A 7,529-nucleotide genomic window follows, 5' to 3' on the forward strand; every position below is an offset into this window, starting at 1 on the left:
AAGGTTTTCCTCGCACAGATTCTTCCAACATGTGACATCCTCTTTCAGTATATTTGAACATTTTTAAAAGGTTTTGCAATAAAATGTTTTGTGTACTTCATACAGATAGCTACAATCAAACTCCTACAGATGCAAGCCACTGAGGACAGAAGTGTCAACCACTTGAACTACCAAGAGACCAAGCATCTTTTGGGTTTTGTTGTCTCGGTATTGCACAATTAGTCTAATTGTCTTATCAAACTGATACGTTTAGCAGAACTCCATAGGCTCCGAAATGTGCTGGAGAATTGTACTGTATTTTGCATCAGGTGCATTTAAAAATAATTATTGGCAAAAGACCTTGAAAATAAAACACCGAATATGTGCAGGACAAGTGTCACTTAAGTCACATAGTGGAGAGTGTAGTCTGGAACGAAAGCAGTAGGCCCATCAGCCCTGGAGCAATTGAAATTGTTCAGGTAATGTTTCACTCTCCCAGACAGCACAGTATCAGAATCCTAAAGGTGTTACAGTTAAGAGTTCTTTGAACAGGCAGCAACAATACCTTATAAAGAAAAGATACAATATGGTGTATTTTGATTTTAAGAAGACTTTTGATAAAAATCCCCATCAAAGATGAATTCTCAAAATATGGGCAGTAGGCATTCAAAGAAATGCATGTTTGGATTGAGAACAGGGACAGAAAAAGAGTACAAATATAGGTTGAATGCTCAAACTGGGATTTCGTAACAGTGGTGTACCAAAAATGTTAAAAGATTAAGAATAAATACAAAACTGGGCATAAACCTTCTAGATGACATTTAGACTTGTAGACAAGCCCGGGGTATTGCATGTACTGTAGGTACTGTAGCAAAAACATAAACTAATAAAAACAGGGAAACAATGACTTTGAAGAAGCTACTTAAGGACTTAAGCAAAATAAAGCAATGTTTGGATACTGAATATAGTTGTATTAAAATTGTCTAACACAGTAACAAGACCTTCTTCAGAATATTGTGTACAATTTTCATAATTTCATAATTTTCATAATTATAGAGAAGTTATTGTTACTATAGAATCAGTCCAGGGAAAAGCAACCAAGTACATTTTAGGGTTTAAAGAAATGACATGCTAACAGGCTAAAGTAATTGAACCTTTATGTATAGAGAAGAAGGGGACTTAATACAAGCATTGAAAATCCTCAAGGGCACCGACAAACTCAATCCAGCTGCCTTGTGGGAATCTGGAACAAGCCGATACCCTGGCATCTTTCAAGAAACAACTGGATGAGATCCAATGCATTTCTCTGCAAATGTAAGTCATTATTATTATTATCGGTCCCACTGGGCGACCATTGACTGCTCTGTTTTGTGGATGTGCAGAATTAGGATATTTTGGGAGAAGAGTGATCACAAACAGGAAATACACAAACCCTCATACAAATGCAGACACCTCACACGTTGCTCACTACTTCAGCCAAGGCAAACCATACTCCCCAACCTCTGCCGTTTCAAAAACACTCACACAGGTACTTTCTGAACCCAACACTTCAGTCTCACTCTCAGCTCCATACTCTTTATTCATCACACAGTAATCTCATCTGGAAACAGGTTCCTTCAACAGCCAAGTGTTCTGGGGTACATGTGGGTTGAGATTTTGCCTGTGAAATGTCACTGTGGACAAGAAAATTAATACAAAAATATTGATGACTTCATCAGAATTCTGTCAGTGAAACAATATTTTGCTGGGACTCTGACGCACTAGTGAATTATTGTGCATGGAATTCTTGCTCATCCTTTGCAGTTATGTCTGAATTTTGAATACAAAAATTAAAGACTCTGGCCTGCTCACGGCTGTCTGGCCTCTCTTGGCTCCAGTTCCAGGCAAGTGAATACTGGATAGATTTTTACAACTTTCCTCCTGTTTACACGCAACCTTCATTACTGCTGGTGTGCAGTGTAGTTGAATGGTAAACCTTTTCAATGCAGTGAAATTTAGGATTGCTGTAAAAATGTCATAGAACAATAGGAAGGGTTGTTCTGCCTTCCTCCTTCTGCTGAGGAGGTTCACTTTTATATCACAGAAATGCCTGAAGGAAATTCAGGTGACAGGGTTAAATTGTAATGTAATGGCAAACCATCTATGAGAAAATCCTGGAACAAGTGGTCCTGATCTGTAATTGCCAGATGATTTAGGGTGACCTGTAAGAATTACTGGATTGGGGTACTCCAGAATCAGGTGTTGTTAACATCCTTCTGTAGGCAATGTTGGGGTTTTTTAATGTTGTTTCATGGAATTAGTGGTCGTTGATTTTCCACTGTGAAGGAGTGAAATTCCTGAAGAGGATCGTCCTTTCCTCTGTGTCTAAATGAGAATGTCTAGTGTATGAGAAGCATTATTATCGGTATTAGCAGTATTAGAAATGAGAAATATCTACCTTTTGAACTGGTGTCTTCAAACTGGTCTAATGTGAGTGCAACCTGTGATGACCGGCATCCTGTTCAGGTTGTAGTCTTGCCTTGATGCCTGTGTTTCTGGGAGTTGCCTACTTTTTGAAATATGGTGTCATTTGAAAATATATTGAAATGTCTTTAAAATTTTAAATAAGGGATCTGACTTTTCAAGACAGGGTTTGAACAACGGAAACCAAATTTGTTAAAAGAATATGCATCCACAAAATATTATCCACCAAAAATACCCCCCGTAAGGATTCATCAGGGAGGGCACTGGCTGTTGCTCACCAAGTTGCCCAGCTGCCTGATGAGTTAAAGCAATGACTCTACAGATTTGCATATCTAAAGCAGCACTTTACTCAAGTTGACCCACACTTGATCATTGCAATGCATTCAAAAGGCAAGTGAGCCATACATAGGACTGTAAATTCATCTTCCAAATGAAACTCTCTCTTTCATTGCAAGCCAAAACAGCTTCTCACCATCACCCACTGAACGCCCACATTTCCTGTCTGCTCCAGAAGCTCGAAAATCATTATTGTGCATGTGCTATAAAAGAGACTAGCCTTCCTGCGTCAGCATTCATAGCTCATGGTGTAGATCCCAGAAATTAGTACTGCATCTTGCAACACATTTGGTATAGTTACACGTCACGTTCTCTAATAATAAAGAAAAAAATGATACCTCAGGTTCATTTAACTTTACTATTACACCACGGATTATTTAAAATACATTGATATTACTATTTAGCTATTACTGCAAAAAACAACGCACAACAGCAGCCAGTTTACAAGTGCTATACCGACAGGAGAAGTAACAGCTTTTTGCCCTGGATCAGACAAACTCATGCACATTTTTCAAAATTAGAGACAAAAACTAAGTTTAAAGCCAAAAAGTTTACAATCTTTAAAAAGTAAGCACAGCAAAACTTCACAAGCAGCAAGAATTTACAGTAAACAATGTTACAAATGGGTCAATGCCATTTGGCCCATCTAGATCATTTGGCTGTTGGCCAAACGATCTTCCAAATGAATGGAAGAGATCAATGAAGATCTCTTCCATTCGTTTCTTGAAGGAAACTAAGGTATTGGCTTCAACAACAGGTATCTTGCTCCACTCTCCCACAACCTTTCATGTAAAGAAGTGCTTCCTGTTCTCAGTTTGAAAGTTTGCATGTTTCTGCGGTTTCAGTTGTGTCCTCTGATTTGTGTTTCACCATTAATAAAACAGTGTTAAATGTAGAGCTAAACCATGAATAAAGTGTAAAATGATCATGCAAATTTATGAAATTGCAAACTCTCCTAACGGTAACTTCCACAAAGATTTTTACAGTAGCTGCTAAGAACCAAGAGATTGAAGACAGTAGAGAAGAAATGCTGCTCAAATCAAAAACAATAGACCAAATCTATAACCATATTCAAATAATGCAGCTTCAAACAGAACCTGGGACAAGGAGTGGAAATAGAATTAAAATTTGTGCGCAATGAAAGTATTTTACACAGGGTTTCTGTATGTTAGATGTTAGGTTACGTTTAATGTATCAGTTAAACTCATGCACAGTAAATTAAGGATATTTTCCCTCTGGTTGTAAAACTGTTCATTGGGCACTTGATGTTATACTCAGCAGGAAACTTCATTTTTAAAAGTCAGGGCTCAGCTCCTGTGTGAGTCTTTGGATTGATCTTGGACCCACTGTCTCTCTCTGTTGTTCAGGGAATCTCTTCTCCAGCGCACCTACTGAGCATCGTACTGCTGTAGCTAGGACAGAGAAAAGGGCAGAGTCAGATTTATTTACAGAATCTGACTGTGCAAAAGTGATAGGATAAAGTTCCTAATAAAACCCAACAGAGCGCCAAGGGAACAGTTAAAGTCGCTAGCTGGCTGCTGTTCAGCAGGGTGTTTTTGAGTGGGGCTGCAGATGAGTTGAGGTCATACTCATATGGTTGCTAGTGGCTTCAGAACCTGAGCCAGCCCAATTTCTGAGAGATCAGCAACGCATAGGGAATCCCAGTCACAGCCAGATAGTTACATGACCCAGGCTAGAACCCGGGATCAGAGATTTCAGCATGCACTTGGGTAAGTGCTTTTACTGGTTTAGTCTCTCGCCAGGTCTGGCCTTCTAATTGAAAAACAAAGACAGATTAGTATATCTAAGGTCATCCATTCAACCCCTTCATTCTATAAAGTACTTTCTGTACCTAGAAACATACTGAGGTTCATTGTTCTGACTCATCTGACTCCTCAGTTTGTGTTGAATCTGGTGCCAGTTTCACTTGAGACCAATATCTCCATCTGGTCCCCCCTTTTTTTAACAGATGCGAGGTCATTGGTGCTTCAGGTGACCACAGAACGTACACGCATAAGGTAACAAGTGTTATGAGATTACCATGGTCTTATAGATAAAAACAATCCTACATAATTGTTGGATATACTATTTTAAATTGATTATGTGTAATATGTTTTTTACATACAGACGCACGTGCATGAGATACTGTTATTTTTGGCATCTGTAATCCTGCTATGGTGTCAAAGGCCCATACCTCTATTTTAAAAGAATCTTGCTGGTTACTTTCCAGGACAAAAAGAAGGTATTTAGAATAGAGTCACTAGTGCTTAAATAACAAGATTTTTATACCTAACTTAACATTTCTTCAGACTAAACAATGTAGCTTCTTTGTATCACAATGATCTTATTAACAAATTACTAATGTGAATAAAGAGCCTTATAACTCCTATTAGTCTATAGATGACCTATACTGTAGGTTACCATAGAGATTTAGGGCATTTCTATTGATACATTTAAGCTGTTTTACACCTTTTGAACAGAGACAAATGTTTTCAGTTTGAAAGCATGTGCAGCACAGAGGTACGCTTTAATTGGTATTTTGTTCTTTCATGAAGTAATCTTTTAGAAATGGATAGAAGCTGAATACTGTTCTGATTTAAAAATGTTCCTCTGGTCTTCAAGGGAAAGCGCTCTAGGCTGCTGTGTTGTGAGACATTAACGAACGCACCTGAAGGGTCCTAGTGCAGGAGAAGACAGGTGCTGAGCTCAGGTAAGGCGATGTCAATCTGTGGCTCTGCAGGGGCAAGCAGGCAAGACAGGCAGACGGAGAGATGGAGACGCAGGGAGGACACAGCTGCACAGCTATTGCAGAGCTGCAGAAGCGCCACAGAGTACAAAGAGAGAAATCCAAAGGGCAGGCGAGGGGTCCGAACACTGGAGAAGGGTATCGGATTCAGGCAGTCCAGGTCAAGCAACAAAGACGAGACTGGGAAAGCTGGAATGGGGAAAAACAGTAGAAACAAATGCCGCTCACGGAGTAAAGTCTAAGATGGAGCACTGCAATGGCGGAAAAGTGGGAATAAATATCCCGCTGCTAATGAGGCAGTTTAATTATGGGCTGGCAGTACTGACAGCCTGCCTGACCGTGTTGTCGCTAGATGAGCCATTGATTGGGAGATTGACTGCCGGCCGTGGTGTTGCAGGAGCTGGAAATATCACTTGCACGTGTGCAACATGGTTAAAAAAGGTGGTTCTCCACCTTTTCCATAAGCAATCAATCCCAATAAAGCCTCAAACCAAACTGAAACTTGTATTTATTATTTGAAATAAATCATAAATTTGAAATCTAAATCAGGCCAACCATAAGTTTTGTAGAAATGTGCCCTCAACCAGGTTAAGGAAACGCAGGGGTCCCTGATCTCACTGTTGGGATACACTGCTCTAATTTACTTTCTTTTTCAGATACTCAAGATCTCACCAAGGGGATGTTACTGCTGTATCCAGGATGTATGCAGCTGTTGCTGACTACTTTTAAAGGATCACCATTATTCTAGTACCTAAGAAAAATAAGGTATATGAATCAGTGATTATTGCCCAGTAGCACTCACAGCCATCATAATGAAGTGGTTTGAGAGGTTAGTAATGTTACATATTAACTCTTGATTCACTTCAGTTTGCATGCAGACATAACAGGTCCACAGCAGTTGCTATCTCCCTTGCAATACACACTGCTTTGGCTCATCTAAACAATATAAACACCTACGCCAGTTTACTATTCATAGATTATAGGTCAGCATTTAATATTATAATCCCATCCAAGATGGTCACCAAGACCTTGGACCTGGGCTTTAGTACTTCTCTCTGTAACTGGATCCTGGACTTCCTGACGGGCAGACTTCAATCAGTGAGGAGGCAACAACATCTCCTGCACGCTGATCCTCAACACAGGAGCCCCCCAGGACTGTGTGCTTAGTCCCTTGCTCTCCTCCTTGTTCACCCATGACTGTATGGCTAGAAACAGCTCCAACTTCATCTTTAAGTTTGCTGATGACACCACCATTGTAGGTCACAAATAATGATGAAACAGAGTCCAGGAAAGAGGTTGAGCACCTGCTGGTATGGTGGCAGGACAACATCCTTTTACTTTACGTCAGAAAAATGAAGGAGCTGGTTGTTGATTTCAGGAAGCAGGGAGAAGGCCACGTCTGTATCCGTGGCGCAGCAATGGAGATTGTCAGCAGCTTCAAGTTCCTGGGTGTTCACATCTCCATTGCTCCAAGATTTGTAGGTCTTCACAAACACAACTTTCTTCAGATGCACTATAGAAAGCATTCTCACTGAATGCATTACAGGTTAGTATGGCAATTACTCAGCTCATGATCGTAAAAAACTACAGAACATGGTGGAGACAGCCAAGGCCATCATTGGTACAAAACACCCTTCCATCCAGACCATCTTCACCATGCACTGCCTCAGAACGGCAAATAATATAATCAAGGATCAAAAACACCCTGGAAATGCACTTTTCTCTCTTCTTCCTTTGGACAGAAGAGTTAGGAGTATAAATGCCCAGATCTCTAGATTTAAAGAAAGCTTTTACTTCACAGCCATAAGACTCCTGAACTCCACCTCTTAAATCCTCCTGCCCCACTGACAACCCTCACTGAACGCAAAATACTGCAACTACTTGAATTTTGCACTCTGCTGCTATCTGAATGCTACTTAATATTATAGCTGCTATCGTGTTCCTGTCTTTAAGAATTGTGATGTCCTTTGTCATGTCATTTTCTACATGAGGAGAACACGCAAGT

This window comes from Atractosteus spatula, chromosome 4, assembly GCF_055471065.1.
Source record: "Atractosteus spatula isolate fAtrSpa1 chromosome 4, fAtrSpa1.hap1, whole genome shotgun sequence".
NCBI lineage: Eukaryota > Metazoa > Chordata > Actinopteri > Semionotiformes > Lepisosteidae > Atractosteus > Atractosteus spatula.